Source organism: Varanus komodoensis, unplaced genomic scaffold (assembly GCF_004798865.1).
Source record: "Varanus komodoensis strain SLA01 unplaced genomic scaffold, ASM479886v1 scaffold1, whole genome shotgun sequence".
Classification (NCBI taxonomy): domain Eukaryota; kingdom Metazoa; phylum Chordata; class Lepidosauria; order Squamata; family Varanidae; genus Varanus; species Varanus komodoensis.
Genome location: NW_025335268.1, coordinates 47537395 through 47555925, shown reverse-complemented (window position 1 = coordinate 47555925; position 18531 = coordinate 47537395). Strand labels below are relative to the sequence as shown.

Here is an 18531-nt window from a genome sequence, read left to right as displayed (position 1 = left end):
CCTGTATTGTGGAGAAGAATCTACTGTTAGGACAGATGATAGAGAAACAGAATGGTTTCTTATAGGTAAAGCTGTCAGACAGTGCTGTATTTTATCCCTCATTTCAGCTTTCATGGAGAAGGAAAGCTGGATTAGAATCAGAGGAAGGAGTGACAATGAAGTATTGTGGTACGATGGTTTGAATGTCCTGCTTCAACTGCACACTGACTTGTGATGCCCACTAGGTAGCTGGTCACGTGCTCTCAGCCTAATTTACTGCATGGGATCAGGGCTGGTGCCAGATTCCAGTGGCCCTTGGCATAGTGCTGATACCTGTTGAGGGCTGTGCACCATGACCGATTCCCCACTGCTCTCCTTTCTTGCTCTGGCTTGCCAAGGAGGCACCTCCTTACTTGCCTGTGACGTGGCTTGAGAACATCTTTTTGGTAAGCCAGAAAGGGGGAACCAGTGCTGCCTTTCCTTCATCACCACAGCCCAGCTGCTTCTCTCCCAGCCCTTGCCTAAGCATGGATTGCTCCCCTCCTCCTGCTTGAGCAGCCCTCTGGAGCAGGAGGAGCGGGTTCAGCTTCAGTTCTGTGCTTCAGGGCTTGAAGCCTGTCTGTGCAGCAGGGAGAGCTTGAGAGCAGTGGAGAGCTGAACTTGGCTCATGATTGTGGCTGCCAGTGTGAGGACCCTCCTTCCTTCCTGTGGTGCCTCCTGGGATACCACCTGCAGGACTGAGAAGGAAGAAAATGGTGGACAGGAGGAGTGTTACTAAGCTGAACCTGATTGTCTTTCAGGCATATCCACACAAAAATTGCAGATGGTGGAAACTGAGGAGTATCTCTTGTCATGTTGCAAGAAGCCAGCCAGAGGGCATGCCAGCGCCATGTGCAAATCTGGCTCCACAGTGGCCCAAAGACCTTGAAGTTGTCAGGGCTCAGTTTTGTTTGCCCTCTGGATTCCTCTTTCAAACCAGGAACTGCTTAACTCAACAACCCGGGTGGGTTGGTTTGTTTTTACATTGCTTTACATAAACGTCTTCAGTGTAACAAGCCAGTGCTGCTTAAAGAACATGGAGCTACCAAGAATTACATGGGTTCAGCTGCTCAGCTGAAACAGTGATAATCATGCAAACATTTCTGTCTTCACTGATGGGTATAATTTGTACTTAATGAGCAGGCTGCACCAGGGATCCAGGCATGTGATGAGAGTTCCAGAAGGCCAGTGGCACTTTATTGCTTTGCTGATTGGTTTTCGTGATATTGGAGTTTAACTGCAAAATCTGCCGTGGGAAAGCTGACTTGATGATGATATTCATATTAAGAACAATATTTCCTTTCCACTCTATTGTGTGGTTTATAGTATCTGACATTCCTTGGCCTCATTCTTGTTCAGCTCAGGTGTCCCTGGATGTCTTGCTTTGCTATGAGAACCTGGCCAATAAGGGATCCTACCGCTTCATCATCCATCACATCTGCTCACGTGACCAGATCACTGAGGGCAAAGCAAGACCTTCAGCTGCCCTCACTTTGACTGAGGGCAGAAACAAGGAAAGACATGCCTAACTACCAGGTAACCATAAAGATTTCCATGGCAACAGGAATTCAGTTCCTCTTTCTCTGATAACGAACCCTTTACAAACAGTTTCACATCCTTTTGCGTAGGGCTAAACCAGCAATCTCAAAGGACAGGCGCATTTCACAGAGACAAAATGCACAAGTGCCTGCATTTAGTGTCTGTACTTGAACCCTCCCCCAAGTTAACATGTGTTCACACAATGGTTATTATTATATGGAAAACATGGCAGTGTGGGAAAACAGTAACGCTAAAGACGTGACTATTTCCTGATGCTCTGACCTTAACTATGTTTACATAGCAGTATGGTGGAAGCATTTGCACTCATTTCAGTGGCCTGTGCTCCAGGGCATGCCATCTTCCAGGAGAAGCGCACGAGCCCAATCGTGTGAACACAGTGATGGTGTGAAGCCCAGCCAGGTGGGCTTTGCCAAGAATGTGACTTAGGTTTCATTAGAAGTCAAGAGGCCATGGCTTTGTAGCCCAGCCTATAAAAGTACTTCCCTTTTGCTTCTTTACTTTTCAGAGTAGCCCTGTTTCATGCCTGCATTAATCTTGGAATCAAGCCTGCTGCAGCGCCTTCTACTCAACCACGCTGCAAGCATAGTCTGTGATTCTGTCACATGTGAAGTCACGATGCTAAATAGTGACTGATCTATTTGCAGAACACACAGATGTCACTTGCTGGCAGGGGAGCTGGTCTCCCCTGCCAAGGATTGATTTTCGTGTGTCATTCATGGTTTATTTTGGAGAGTAAATGACTTGTTCTTCGTGAGCTTTTCTAATGAGGCATTTATTGGGTGTTCATGGCTCCTTGCTAATGGTAGTTTGTGGGTCCTTTACAGGACTTCTCCCCTCCAGGGCCTCTCCTGTGCTTTCCAAGTGTTTCTGCACTTTTTTAGAGAGAGGCAAGTGTCATAGTTAGAAACAAAGCTAAGAAATGTGATGTATTTAGAGGGTTTTGCTCCATCATGGCGCCACCTTTTGCTTGTGTAATGGAACATATTGAAAGGCAGGAAAGAGAATCTTCTGGGGTAGGGAAGGAGAACCTCATATAAAAGACCTGATCTTAACCACACAAATAATCCAGAAGCAGAAATGGCAGGTTAAAAGTCTCGTATACAGAACCCCACTGATGATGGGTTTCATTCTCTTTCCTTGAATTCCAGCATTAATTTAGGCTTTTTTGTGGGGGGGTGGGCAGAAGAAAAGGGGATAAAAAGGGAAGTGAGGAGAGTTCTTGTGCCACAGGTCAGTTGAGTTGTTCTCTTATATTAGAAGGTCTTCATCAGTAAGAAGGGGCTGAGAAGACTTCAACCTATGCAAGTATCGTGCAGGTTGAAGCCTTAGGTTCTTTGGCCACAGACTAGAAGGCCAATGGAATTCTTTGTCAGCTCAGCTCATGCATGAGTGCTGTTAACTGAATGACAGCATGATTTGTGGAAGCTGCATGTGTGAATGATCAGTCCCTGATAAAAGGCAGAGATTTTGTACCATGACAGTTCACACACAGTGCTCTGAGTCTCACCAGGTGGGTTGGCATGGATGAACAACCCACCATGGCAGCCTTTCCCTCTCATCCCAGGGGACCCTGGTGGGTGGAAGGAGGCTCCTCTCCTCTCGAGCACAAATTGGTTTCACAGTGCAAAAGAGTTGCTGTTGCTCAAACATGTCTTATGCCTTGAAGCTCAGCAGAGAGGACAGGGGAGCTGATCGGGCTTCCCACTTCCTGCTCCAGGTTGGGTCACTGGGGCAGGAGGGAAACCTCTGATAGCTGTTAAAAAGTTGACAGTTCCCCTCACAGAAATCATGGAGGAAGATGTCAGTGAAAGTTCCCATAAGGTGAAGCCAGTGCCCCTGTTTCTATCCACTGGAAAGCAATTTCCAAAAGCCAGCACGCTCCTCTCCCTTGCAGACTTTTTGATTATCTATTAAAGATAATGCGAGTTACTTCTGAGCAGATATGCAGTCTTCCTTGAAGCAATGAGATGATCCAAACTTTTTGCAAAGGGAAGAGGAGAAGTGACCAGCATTGCATTTACTCTCCAGCTCAGAGAGGGAGTGGGGAGGATGCTGAGGGAGGCAGGAAAGCAACTAAAGGTTGCATTCTTAGATTAGCTCCTTCTCAGAGTTGCAAGCCTTGGTAGGATACTTCTTCTTCTGCTCCAGCCCCAGACCATGAAGCTACTCCTGGCCCCAGGACCAGAAATTTAGCATACAGCAGAGTGTGTATGCGCACATGTGTTTGCATGTGTGTACAACCCAATGGGAAAAAACCCAACATATTAAAAGTCATGATATAACTTGTCTGAAAAATCCAGAAAGTAATGGCAGGCATCGTGCAAGGACGACAGGTTGGGGGAGTGTTGTGATGAATTGTTGAGTCAGAAATTCCAGTCCCTCATGTGATCCCCACCAAGGTAACCCACAGGAATGTTGTTAAACAAGAAGATGGAGTGTCATGACGCCATTCAGTTGACTGAGGACTGCAAAGGTCACATACTCCCATCACCAGCTTTAGTAACAAGCAGTGCCAATGCTGTAATGAGGAAGTATGTTTTATTAAACTCCTGGCTTACTACTGATGGCATATGCAAGGGATCAGACTACACAAATAACACCAAGAGTTAGGAACAATCACCAGCTTCATTCAGGAACAATTTGAACTTCACCTTAAACAAATACTTGTAGAATGAGTGCTAAATCTGTGGGATTTGATGTATTGATTTCCAGTCATTCAGTTCTGAAATTCCAGAAACCATGGGAACAAGTCACATGTCAACCACAAATTAGCCTACCTTTGCAGAGGGTCTGACAACCCGGGTAGCTTGTAAGCTTTTTGATTTTAATTTGTCTTCTAGCCAGAGACTTAGCGAAAGTGAACTATAAGCAGATATGATGTCCCATTAGAATTGGGTTAAATGGCTACATTTGTAATCAAATGGAAGGACTTCCAGTGCTGTCCATTAATCTTGGCACCTCCAGAACTGTTCCAAATAGAAATATTTTATGAAATGTCACATGGAGATGGGTAGAGACCTGTTCTCCCCTGCAGAGGAAGGCAGGATGTGCTCCAACGGAGCAAAGCTCAGGGAGCCAAGGTTCCATTTGGATGCCAGGAAGCACTTCTTGACAGTCAGGACTCCGAGGGTGTGAATGGGCTTCCCCGGGAGGTGGTTGAGGCCCCATTGGTGCGGGTGTTCAAGGATGGGCTGGACGTGCACATGGTGGGCATGTCGTGAGCGGAGCCAGCTGGTGCCGGAGGTCAGACTAGATGGCCCGGGAGACCCCTTCTGACTTGCTCTGTTTTCTATGTTTCTATGATTTGGAACAGAATGGCTGCAAAGCTGTCATTCAAACTACTGGAGGACACCAGGATGCCAGCCCTTGCTTTTGGATGTAGCTAGCATCCGTGTTGCAGAGCTGCTTCCCGAGAATGGAGTTCTGTAGTTGCAAGTCACTTAAGGTCTTATGAGTCATCATAAGCATCTCCAGCATCCTGAACTGAGTTGCCCAAGGGGGACACTTCTTGCACATGCACCCCCACCCCCAAGTCATCTCTGACAGGCCATCTGACATCCTCCCCTCCTGCATTAGCTGTGGGAGCACTGCCCAGGGTTTCCAGTGGTAAAAGGGGGCCTCTCCCTTATCCCTAGTTTCTTGGGGTTCCTTGGATAGGGAAAGCGAAGCAAGGGAGTCCTGCTGATTTCAGTGGGATGTTGGCATCAAGATCAACCAGGTCGTTGGCACAAAACTGTAAATAAGTGTGTAGTAGCTGTAGGATGTGGGATAAGCAGTTTATAAACATAGCTGAATGGTCAGAAAAAATCCTAATGGATTCTTCTCAAAGACATTCCATAGAAGACACCTGCAGACAATCAGATGGGTTGAACTGCATTCGTGTCAGTTCTAGATAAGTGCTTATTTCAAGGTTACTTTACTGTACTCACAGGCTTCCGGTTATGTTCTGTGAGCATTTTCCTCTTTCTTGCTCATATCTTAAAGTGGGATGGGGAAATCCGGGTCTCCTGGGATCGCAGTCGTCTCTTCCAGAGTTCTCCAGATGGCCCTGCCATGTCCCTCTCTCTCTAGCAACTTTTCTTCTACAACCTCATCTTTGGGTTTCCTGGCTTTGGTGCATTCTTCACCATTTATTTACACCATAGACATACCATCCTACATCCAGTAAAGTTCCCAACCTGCAAACAATAAAAAGGAAGGGAAAAGGAATAAAAAAGAGTTTTTAAAAAAATCATAATCAACTTATGGCTTTAGAACTGTGGCTACTTGTTCAAGGAATGTGTGGTTAAATAAAAATCTCTTCCAACAAGTGCTAAAATGTAAAGAGGCACCAACATTTTAATATCAACAGAAAGGGACTTCCATGGAGAAGAAGTCAGTATTGAGATTTTGGTTCTAGGCTCCAAATTGCCTTTAGGCTCATGTGGAACAACAATGCCTTTCTAAAGGCGTATTTAGTGATCATAAGAACTTTATTAGCGTATTCTAGCAGGCAGCCCCAGCGCCAGCGTGCCTTTGATCCGGGCCCTCTGCCCCCAGCCCTCCCCTTCACTGGAAGGTGGCCCCAGGGATGTCTGTGAAACTGGGTGCAGCCTCTGGCTGAAGGAGGATCCCAATCTGGGCATGTGCTTAAGGTAAACATTTCCCGAGTTGAAATATATTTGATTTAAAAAAATAATTGACAATATCTGAACTTGCATCTTGAGTTCCTATTAATGTTAATAGGCTCACAGCATGCAGTGCTAATGTACTTCTGAAAATAGATTATCCATTTGTATTTTAGGAAGTAGACACGGTCCAATTACCCTAGAGAGTTTTGATTTGTATGCCAGTTTCGAGCACGTTCTGTTCCAAACCTATTAATGTAGTAATAAACTCATCTGGTATAAGCTCACTGAATCACCAGTGCCTGCCCGTTCAAAAGAGGGATTGGAAATAAAATCTGTTTAGTGTGGCCCTGGAAAGAAGGCCCTTGTCCTGCTCCAGAAGGCACCATGCATCCTGTGCCCACTGGAAAATGCCCCCGCTATTATAGCGGATGGGGACTGGGGCAAGCAGGGCCACGTCCCGGGGAGGCTGCTGACTCCTGCGTCAAGCGGCCAGGGGAGACTGGTGTCACTGGGGCTCCTCGGCCATCCCAGATCTTCCTTTGCACTGCACAGAAACTACCCACAGCCCTGAATGCTGTTCCCCAGTGCAGCACCACGGATGGCAACAGCAGGGCTGAAAAGGGAAGCGGCAAAGATGAGGCGCCCCACCAATGCAGCAGCCCCCAGCCTCCCCTGGCTGTGTGATCCATCGCCGCCACTTGCATATTGCACTGGATGTGGGCATGAAGTCGGCTCACACTGGGGTGTCTCCTGTGAGATCCCCAGCCCAGTTTCCCCTGCTGGCCAAGCAGGGTCTGTGCACGGATCCTTGTACACTCATAGGAGCGATACCTGCGCCAAGGAGCTGCGTGGAAGCCAGGGACACCCAATGCCAGAACGGGGCTTCAGGCTGCCTCGTGCACTTCGCTAGAAGCTGTTGCAGGTGGGAAAGTTACGGGTTTTCTAATATTTAATTAAAGTATTTTTATCCTGTTCCTTAGTACAGTCAATAAAAGCAAGGCAGTCCCTGCCCACTGGCTTACAATCTTAACAGATACAACACAAAAGGAAAAAGGGATTGGAAGGGAAGAGGAAAAATGGAAGTGGCATTCAGTACAGTTGGTAGAAGCATCTTTCTATTAAAAACAGAGCAGCTTACAGAAGCAATGAATACAGCATAACATCAATTATGTACATAAGTACTGCAAGGCTATGGTAGAAGCCAAAGATTTAGCAAGAGAAAACAGTGAAGAAGCCTGTTCAGATCAGTTAGAGCCCAAGATAATCCTAATCACTCCTAGAATTAGAAGTAGAAAACATCCTAGTGCTGTCACAATATTACTCTGAACTGCATTTTTTGCAACAGTTCCTGCAAACTTTAACTTTGTGATTCCATGCATCTGATTCTTGCCTGAGAAACCGAATGTTGGCTACTCCTTTCCCACTGGCCTAACGTTGCCCATCACAGTGATTCTCCATCTTTCTCTCCTGCTGCGGAAGGCAGCTTGATGGGGAGCCTTTCAGTCAGAAATTAATCCATGAGCAATTAATGATGGCTGCAGTCCAGCCAGGCTCTTTTATGCATACACCCAGCTAGGTTTTTGTTTAGAAGCTTGGCCTGCAAATTGGTGCAAGGCAAAGAGGATTGGCCTGGGCAAATACAAAAAGCTCCGGTGGGCACATGATCTGGGTGGGCCAGCTCCTGGGGACCACACCTACAGTGGCTTCCTTTCTATAAATCAGAATTCTTTGAGATCCGTACCAGTGAAAACTAACATGAAGAGTTGCAGCGTGGAATGTAGGGTGGGCAGTTATGAATCATTACTTAGAAAATGCCTCCTCAGAAAAGTGGACAATGCTTTGCAAAGTATTTGCACTTGCTCATTCATATGCACAGAATGAGCATACTCTGAGCATATTTTCCCCAAAATTAACAAAAATTTCCAAAAATATTTTTCCCCAAAATGAGCATATTTTTTCCAAAAATTACAGTATATCACAGAAGTGAGTATACCACCTCACATTTTGTAAATATTTTATTATATCTTTTCATGTGACAACCCTGAAGAAATGACACTTTGCTACAATGTAAAGTAGTGAGTATACAGCTTGTATAACAATGTAAATTGCTGTTCCCTCAAAATAACTCAACACACAGCCATTGATGTCTAAACCGCTGGCAACAAAAGTGAGTACACCCCTAAGTGAAACTGTCCAAATTGGGCCCAAAGTGTCCATATTTTGTGTGGCCACCATTATTTTCCAGCACTGCCTTAATCCTCTTGGGCATGGAGTTCACCAGAACTTCTCAGGTTGCCGCTGGAGTCCTCTTACGAATATGGAACAACTGTGTCTGCCTAATTTGCCAAGAGACTGTGGCTGTTTTCAAGGAATTCAATATCAAGAGGCACTACCAGACAAAACATGCTAACTACAACAAGCTAGCTGGGAATGAACGCGGTGAAAAATTGAAGGAACTGGAAGCTGCTTTAACGGCACAGCAGCACTTTTTCACAAGAGCCCGTGAGTCAAATGAAAATGCCACAAAGGCGAGCTACGAGGTGGCAACGCTGATTGCCAAGCACTGCAAACCTTTTACTGAGGGTGAATTTATTAAAGACTGCATGATGAAAATGATGGAGAAAATTTGTCCTGAGAAGAAGCAAGAGTTTTCCAATGTTTGCCTGGCTCATAACACTGTGGTACGGAGAACTGAAGACGTTTCATCTGATATTAAGAGACAGTTAGAGGCAAAAGGAGTGGAGTTTGATTTTTTTTCGTTAGTCTGCGACGAAAGCACAGATGCATCTGACACCGCTCAGCTATTGATTTTTTTGAGTGGAGTGGACAATGACATGAACGTGAGTGAAGAGCTACTTGACCTCCAGAGCCTTAAGGACCAAACAAGAGGAACAGATTCATTTGTTTCTGTTTGTTCCACTGTAGATGACATGAAACTACTGTGGAATAAAGTCACTGGGATTATTACGGATGGCACACCTGCCATGGCTGGCAAGTGAAGTGAATTATCAACCCTAGTCTGTAACAAAGTCAGTGAAGAAGGAGGCAAAGCTATAAAACTCCACTCTATTATTCACCAACAAGTTCTCTGTGCCAAACATCTGAAATATGATCATGTTATGAAACCGGTGATAAAGGCTATTAATTATATTCACTCCAAAACCCTGTGCCACCACCAGTTTCAACAGTTTCTACTCGACATCCAGGCTGAATACGGAGATGTTGTGCATCACAACAAGGTCAGATGGCTCAGTCAGGGGTCTGCACTGCAGCGCTTCTACTCTCTTAGGGAGGAAATTGGACAATTCTTGGCAAAAAAGGGACAACCGATGCCAGAGCTATCTGATCCTGTTTGGCTGGCTGGTTTTGGATTTTTAGTTGACATAACACGACATCTGAACGTGCTGAACATGAGCCTTCAGGGGCAAAATGCAGTGGTAAGCCAACTGCATTCACATATCAAAGCCTTTGGGACCAAGCTGCTACTTTTCCAAAGGCACCTGCCACAAACGCAGCCCAATACCACCCATTTCCCATTGCTGCAGGAAATAATGACCAGTTTTCCACAGAACAGTATGAGTGCGCAAATAAGGAGGTATGAAGCAGACATCTCATCTCTGGCGGAGGAGTTTCAACAGTGCTTTCGGGATTTTGCAGCTATCGAAAAGGAGATCATGCTTTTTTCATCTCCTTTCTCTGTGGACCCTGATGACGCTCCAGACCACCTGCAGCTGGAGCTCATTGAGCTGCAGTGTGACGCCGAGTGTCGCAGTCGGCACCAACAGCTCCCTCTTGTCAACTTTTACCGCCAGCTGGATACAGACAGGTTCCAAGAGATTCGAACATTTGCTAAGAAAATGCTGAGCTTTTTTGGTTCGACATACTTGTGCGAGAAGACATTCTAGGTAATGAACGTTAACAAGAACCGCGTGAGGACGAGACTAAGTGACTTTCACCTGCGTGACATCTTGCGCATCAAAAGCACTGTTTTTGAGCCAGACCTGGCCTATATAATGCAGTCGAGATCTCAGTATCACCCTTCACATTAGTGCAGTTATTTGTTTAGTCTTTCATAAAATAGTTCATTTGCATTTAATGTTAATGGTTCAAAGAATGTCAGGCTGAATGGTCGGCCCCCACACATTTTCACCTCCCCAGATCTGGCTGTCCTTGCAAAAAGTTTGGACACCCCTGATGTAGAGCAACAATTCTTTTTTTCAGGTCCTCAGAGAGTTCTTTGCCATGAGGTGCCATGTTGAACTTCCAGTGACCAGTATGAGAGAGAGCGATAATACCAAATTTAACACACCTGCTCCCCATTCACACCTGAGACCTTATAACACTAACAAGACATGACACCAGGGAGAGAAAATGGCTAATAATGCCCAATTTGGACAGTTTCACTTAGGGGTGTACTCAATTTGTTGCCAGCGGTTTAGACATCAATGGCTGTGTGTGAGTTATTTTGAGGGGACAGCAATTTACATTGTCATACAAGCTGTATAGTCACTACTTTACGTTGTAGCAAAATGTCATTTCTTCAGGGTTGTCACATGAAAAGATATAATAAAATATTTACAAAATGTGAGGGGGTGTAACTCACTTCTGTGATATACTGTAACATTTTTGGAAATACTAATTTGAAAGCAAGCACTGTGCATCTCCCCGTTCCTGTTCAGTCTGCTGTCTGCTTGCTAACTCTTGGCAGGAACACAGGCAGCTGGCCTTCTACTGAGCCAGACTGCTGATCCATCCTGCCCAGTGCTTCCAATGGAGGGCTGCCCCACGTAAAAGAGGTCGCACGGTGTCCCGCTAAAGGCTCCTGGTCAATGCTCCAGTCAGTCAGCTGGGCACCATTCCCAGGGAGTCTTTTGTTTCATCTGCCCCACATCTGGCAGCTGGATGTGGCCCCTGTGGAGAGGGCCGTGACGCTTCCCCTCCCGGAATCCAGCCCTCTTCAGCAGGTCTCCCTCTCATGCTTCGCCCTGGCTCAGTAAGCGAGCCAACTGAGAGGCAGTCACAAGCTCACACAGAACTCCTCTCGCCACTACTTGGCAACCTTCTTCTGCAGCATGTGCAGCAAAAGAGCACAAGCCATGTGTGCGGAGGAAGGACACCTCTTGGGCTTGTTCATGGGTGCTTGATTCCTGGCGGGTTCCCACGCCACTGCTTGGTGCATTTGGAACCAAGGTGGACCCAGGGCTGTGAGAAAGTCCAATGGATTCCCACCCCCAAACTGGAACCTTATACATTGCTAATTGTGGCACTCATTCTGCATTGGGATGGTTTGGTTCTTCCCCTTAGGTTTTTTCCTAACAGGATATTTTTGGTACTTCTGTGAGCTTCACCATTTTTCCAAGTCTATGGACACCACTCTCTTTTGATTGGGTGATGCTGTTATGGTTACATGAGCCCTTATCTTGGAACGTCAGAAATAGAAGGAATTATATATTTACTATAGCCATAAGGCAGTGGCTTGATTTATACTTTGTTCTAATCGCTTGTCACAAGACAGGGGTGGAAGCTGATCCAGCAGCGATGAGAGAAACTGGCCGGTTTGATAAATTGATTGCAGAAGGGAATGGAAAATACGTCGGATACCGTTGTTCTCTTCAGATCTGTAAACATATGTCCAGGCTTCAGAAACATGATAAAATGCTTCTGGGTTAATTGAAGTTTCTCTTTTTAGTTTACAGAACAAAGAAGCCTAATTAACTGGAACACGTGACTCATCTCTAACAAGGTGAACCTAATTTAGTAGTCTTGAGTGTTCTGCAATCATGAAATCTTTTCTGTATAAACTTCCTGGCACATCTGCATGTTCCAAAAATGTTTTATTCTGATTTGGGAGTGAAACACTGGAACAGGGCATGGATGCATCTTTCCTTCCTCATGGTAATCTTGCAAATTTGACTACTCAGGATGGCAGTTTCTCTCAGCTGCTTTTGCATATGGAGGAAATTAGGAAAGCAATGACCTGCGAAATCACCCACTCCTGATTGATTTGCAGTTTGGTAGAATAAAATCTTTCCCAGCCTTTTGGTTTCAGAATTTTGAGGTTAATCTTTAAGCTGGACTGCCTTTCTTCATCATTAAATGATGCTTAGATTTTGGGTGTGTTCTAAACCTGGCAAGGATCACACATATTGTGCTAGCTATCAACCTGTTTTGTTAATGAATGTAGATCTTAGCAGCAATTTGGGCTAATTGATTGCAACATGTAGTTATAACAAGGGACTGGCCAGATTTTAAAAAGAGAAAACAGAATAGGCTATTATGTGTTTTCTGGATGCTGAAAAGGCTATTGAGGAAATTAACAGGAAATGTTTCTTCACTACATTGAGTTAGTTGGACTTTCCTGTAGAATTTTTGTAATGCACAAAGTATCCACATGGGTATGTTCAACTCCTAGAGATAGACTTGTGACTAATGAGGTTTTTTGGCTGTCTTTTTACTTGGGACAGGTACCAGACAGGGATGCCTACTTTATCCACTGATGCTTCAGGTAAGTGTGGAACCTCAGGTGTGCACTATTAGAATAGTTACATTAATAATTTTGTGTTAGATTAGAATTTAAAATTATTCTTCATGCTGATAACTTTTATTTTTATTTTATTTTTCAATTTATATCCTGCCTTTTTCCTCAAAGGGCTCAAGGCAGCTTACATCATTCTCCTCCTCCATCTTATCCCCACAACAACAACCCTGTGAGGTAGGTTGGGCTGAGAGTCTGTGACTGGCCCAAAGTCACCCAGTTGGCTCCATGGCTGAGCGGGGACTCGAACCCAGATCCTCTGAGTCCCAGTCCCATGCTCTTAACCACTACGTCACACTGGCTCTACACCACCACACCATCCCAATGCAGAATGAGTACCCACATAACTTGCTTTTGTTTCCAAACTCCAAGTGCCTGTTCCAGGTTCGATGCAGTTGATTAATCCTTTGGGACATGATCCTAATAAGTAGCTTTTATACCACCCATTAGGCCAGCCCTATGGCCTCCTCATATCATCCAGGAGGTGGAGGGCACAGAGGAGGATTCTTAATCCCAGTGGTAAAGTCCTGTAGCTTCAGTGTTGGGACTCCAAAGACTGAGCCTCTGTCCTGCCCCTTCGCAGCCAGCATGGAAAGGCAGAACGGCTCTGACTACCAGTTATGAGTCAGCTTCAGAGAGGAGAAAACGCGACTTGGCAGGGTGCCAGGGTGGATGAGGCTGGGGTCAACCTCTGACTGAGTATCCAAGTGGTATCCAGCCCCCTTCCTTTCCCCCATCTGCTGTTTCATCCGGATGGCCCCAAAAGGCCGTCGAAACGAAATACACGGTGCGAGGCGTGGTGGCAGTGAGGAGCACTGCGCCCGTGCCTCGCACTGTGTACGGCACTGGAGGTGCCATGAATGAAGGGCAGGGGTGATGCGCTGGCACCCGTCAGAGTTGTCAGTCTGTTCAATTAAGTGGCTAAAGTCTGAACCGGTGCTGACTGGAGGCAGTATTTCTCACCATGTATTAGCTGGTCATTTTACTGATGGCCAGATTTTATTGCTTCTTTGGGAATACTTATTCCCAGAGATATATTTCAAGTAATTAAACTGAACTTGAAATCGAGTTCATTAGTAAGAACTTATTATACCTCTGATGGCTTGTTATACAGGGAAGTCTTCTATCCATACAAATGTTTGCAAAACTGTAATGCTCTGTTTTGCCATCTCAGTGTTGAGGTTCCTCCCCACCATGAATATCCTTGAAAAAGATGGCTTTAGGGTACATGGCATAATAAAATGGATAAAGTTCTTCCACAGTTATGACTGTGACAGATGCGTGGCAGTTAATATCATGGCAATAACACTTTGATCCATTTTCATGGTAAACTTGACTCTATGGTGAAATCCAGACTTAAAAATTGCTAAGAAAATGTTGCTGTTGTATGGGCAGACTTGGACAGAGACTGGCTTTTACCTTGGATCAATTAGTGAAGGTCAAGCATGAGTTTCTGTCATTTTTGGCTTTGTGTGTCAAATATAATGTGCTGGCTATGGCAGAATGGTAAACCTTGCAGTCACAACATTGGTTAGAATTCAGCACTGGCCCTTGACAGTATTGTTAAATGTCATTATTAAGCCTGCCCAATCATACTGACCCCTGATCCATGTTTATAAATGCTTGTTATCATTGAGTAAATTGAGTTATCATTAAGATGATACAGTTCTGCTTAATGGCCTTAAGCAGAACTGGAATAAGGAACTGGAATGCTTAATTAGTGGAGTGTTACATAGGGGTCTGCATCTAAAATGTCAGTGGGACTTCAGTTATATCTTATTCTGGAAACCCCCTTGTTTCCTGTTTATTGAATGGCATGGCTTTTTAACAAGAGTTTATCTAAATTAGTTAATTGCTGTTGGCGTTAGCCAATGCTTCTTTTGATCATATGTTATGGTAATGCCTGATAGTTGCCTCTTTCTGCAAAGAGGTTATTATGAAGATAAACTCTGTATTGGAATGCTCTTTGCCATGATCTAATGATACACATTCTATTAAAATTACCAACTGGTTTCCTGTAAGTTTATCCACTGATAATGTAAATGAATTCTCCTTGCCCTTTCCATAGCTAAAGTCTGTCACTACAACTGGGGGCGGGAGGGGGGGAGTTTTATGCTCCCCTCCCATAAAGCAATTCATTGAAAAAATATGCTTGAACAGATTTAGTCAGATGACTTTCGCAAAAGGAAACATGCATAGATATTTCATATGCCTGTGCTGAAGCTTATACATAATTCCCTCACTTGAAAGCTGTATGTTCATACATTTGCATATGTTTATTAAAACGCATGCACATGTTGCATTGGAGTTCTATTTGTTATGGTTTTGTTTTGTCAAAATGCACAACAAAAATGAATATGCATAGGAATGCACCATTAATGGGGGATGAGGAGGAGAGCTCTGTGACTAGAGTTGGCGGCAGACTGGAATTGGGAAGGATGGAGTCCCAGGAAACATTTTATCTCTAGTCATCACTGATTTTGAGGTTATACCATTGGCATTATGCAAACAGAGTCACATCAAAATGTTCAGTTTGTAGATTTAGTGGATGAGAGTATAAATTCTGGAGTTATTATTTCAGTTTAACACATAAGAAGCTTAAAGACGTTACAGTAATAATGCTAAAAATTTAAAACTGAGTGATTCCCTGTGTGTATGAATGTTTCTTAGATATGAAGTCTCAATGATGTGATTGGACAATTCATACAATGATATATCCTAGTACTAGAGATCTTTTCATCACAAGAAGTTAAGTGAACCATGTGGCACTTGCACACACTTTTCTTGTGCTGCTGTACATGCATAGCTATTACTCTGGTGCTTTACTAAATTTGCCAAGGTTTATTTTTGCAGCCACCTTTTTCAGGACAGTTTTCAACTTTTCCCAGATTGTAAATACCATTTTAACTCTGGCCTGACTTCTTCCTGACAACAGCATCACTGCCTGGCCAAAGAACAGCACTGCAGAAGATGCCCCTTTGCCTCCTTTCCCCCATCCCATACCTACTTTGCTTTTTTATTTATGGCAAAATGGCAACAGGAACTTGGAATAAAAAATGGGGGCAGAAGTGGGAGTAGTCAAAAGGAAAATAAATTTGTTAATAATTTTTTGTTTCAAGTATTTCTGTTCACAAGAAAATATCAATTCATTTACGTTCTGTTATTCATGGTTTGAAACTTATCATCTCATTGACAAAAGGCACCCTAGCGCCTGAAGGAATGGCTTTGAGAGAGGGCATCCATGCGTATACAATAAGCAGAATAACTAACTTTTGAAAACATGATGCAGACAACATTACGTAAAACAAGGAAGCATTAATGGCAAGGATTATCCAGACTGGAAACAATCTTTATTAACAAGACCTTGGGGAAGAAATGGGAATAAAAATTCCCTCCTCTCTCCAGCAGTGTTAAATCAAGATATATTATTGGAAGAGGTATTAATAAAAGGCTTATTTGTTTTTGATTATTGAGCAAACTTCTAGAACATGTCGGCTGACTGCATTCACAATTGGTTCTTTATGTCTATGATTTGAATTGGCTGTCATATCAGCTTTCAAGAAGGAAAAAAAACCTTTCATGAACTTAATTGTATTAGTTCATATGAAATGTAAATATACAGGCATACCTCACAGATATTGTGGGTTTGGTTCCTGACCACCACAATAAAGCAAATATCGCAATAAAGCAAGTCACATGCTTTTTTTTTTTTTTTTGGTTTTGTTTCCCAGTGCACAACCTATTTTGACTTTTGGCATACTTTTCTCACTAAGTTTAATCATTTCCAGCTTTTGATTAAAAGTGAGAGACATGCAACTCTTCCTTTCACTTGAACACTTGAGGCCATTGTAGGGTTATTAACTGGCCTAATTTCAGTATTGTTGCGTCTCAGGGATATAGAAAGATAGATGGGAGAACGGGTGGTTGGTGGAGCAGTCAGAATACAAACAACCTTGATCAATTAAGACCAATCATGTCTTATATGGGTGCAGTTTGTGGCACATCAAAACAATTGCAATAGTAACATCAAAGATCACTGCTCACAGATCAACATAACAAGTATAATAAGTTTGAAATATTGTGAGAATTACCAAAATGAGATATGAAGCGAGCAAATGCTGTTGGGAAAATGGCTCCGCTAGACTCGCTCAATGCCGGGCTGCCACAAACCTTCGATTTATAACAAATGTAATATCTGCAAAGCACAATAAAGTGCAATAAAATGAGCTTTGCCTGTAGATGCAGTGATGCCTGAGGAGTTTTTGCTTGCACAGGATGCTTCAGAAATTGATGTAGCAAGACAGTGCTTCTCCTGAGTAAACACGCTGCAGAATTCCTTTTCCCAGTGCTTTACTGTTACACATCCTTATGGCCAAACATCTCTGAATTCACGTGGAGTGAAGTGTTGAACCCTCTCTGAGCCCTCCCTATTTTCTGCCCAGTTTAAGAGACCTTCTCAGAGGCGGGGGGCTGGCATTCCTCACCTGTCCCACCCCTCCCGCAACTCCAACAACCGAATCTCCCGCCTGTGCTGCCACCCAGCAACTGGCAACGCCTTCTCGGGAGAAGGGCCTCTGTATCTGGCAGACTATTCAGCTCTTGGTACCCTTTCTAGGCAGACCCTGAACCCGCCTCCCGTTCTCCCACTGCCAGATCAGAGCTGCCATCATCTTCTGCCCCAGCTCTGCCCCTTGCTGGGCTCTCTCTCCATCCCCATAGCATGATTGGTCACCACCCCACCCAGCTGGCACAACGGTGCTTGCACTGCAGACACTCCCTGGCCTTGGTCTGATACAGTCATTTGCAGGCATTCCAAAATGGCTTCTTCTCCACTGTCTGAACTCCCATCAAATCTATCAACACACCACGGCCCTTCTGGCTGCAATTCCGTGTGTGTGTGCACAACTGATAACCAACTAGCTCATTAGAACACATTTGAAGAAATAAATACCCGTACTGATTATACAATTGTGTGCATGCTAATAGCAAATAGGTATGAAAATAGGAATTTATAGGGTGACTTTTCACTATGATTTCATCCTGTTTTGGGTAGTAGCTGGGAGACTGAAGACAGCCATAAACTTACCCTGATACCTGCTGTCAAGGTATACCTACTCTCTAGATCTAGCATTCTAAGCTTATTTATTTTTAAATAAACAAAAATTTATAGCCTTTATCATTCAGAGAAAAGGTAGTGAATATGCAGGTTGCTTGGACTGCTATTAAAGCAGCACTCTCTCTTTTTATTGTTGTATGCTCTGATCAGCCAGAAGCTCCTTTGGGATAGAACAAAGCAAGATGTTGCCTTACTGAGCGCGTCTAGTTAGCAATTCATGGCAGTGGTGGTCCTTGGACTTCATGCGTTGATAGTTTATTCATTTTCTACATGGCTACATTATTATCTACATTATTATCACCGTAGATTCACAGTGTACTTGGTTTCTGCCTTTTCAGGGTTACTTAGCAGTAGATGTAACACAGGGTAGCACCACTTCCGGTTAGGACAGTAGGTGTCCCTCTCAGCTCAGCCACTGTCACGCTTTGGATGGACCTTCACATGGAGCGTGTGAGCCTTCTCTGACTCTGTGATACCGCAGTCAACTCTGAGTAAAGGATTTTGGTTTCAGGGAGCCTTAAGGCCACAAATGCATCATTCTTAGAAGCTAATGTTAGGACCTCTAAGTAAAGTGGATTTGCTATTTATTTTGTTACCGAGGGCACACATTAATGTAATGATACATTAAGACTTAGTTTCTTCCTCATGAATTTACAATGAACATTAATAGGTACTCTTTCTCTTAGAATACT

At 44.1% G+C, this 18531-nt stretch overlaps 1 long non-coding RNA gene across 1 annotated transcript; it reads right to left on the bottom strand.

Annotated features, from left to right (window-relative positions):
• LOC123020646 lies at positions 1–18411 on the bottom strand. Its single transcript, XR_006414167.1, has 4 exons — positions 18400–18411; positions 15657–15663; positions 2320–2324; positions 1–58 (listed from the first exon to the last, which is right to left on the bottom strand). It is a non-coding gene; the product is annotated as an uncharacterized LOC123020646 (long non-coding RNA).
• Positions 18412–18531: the final 120 nt, after the last annotated feature.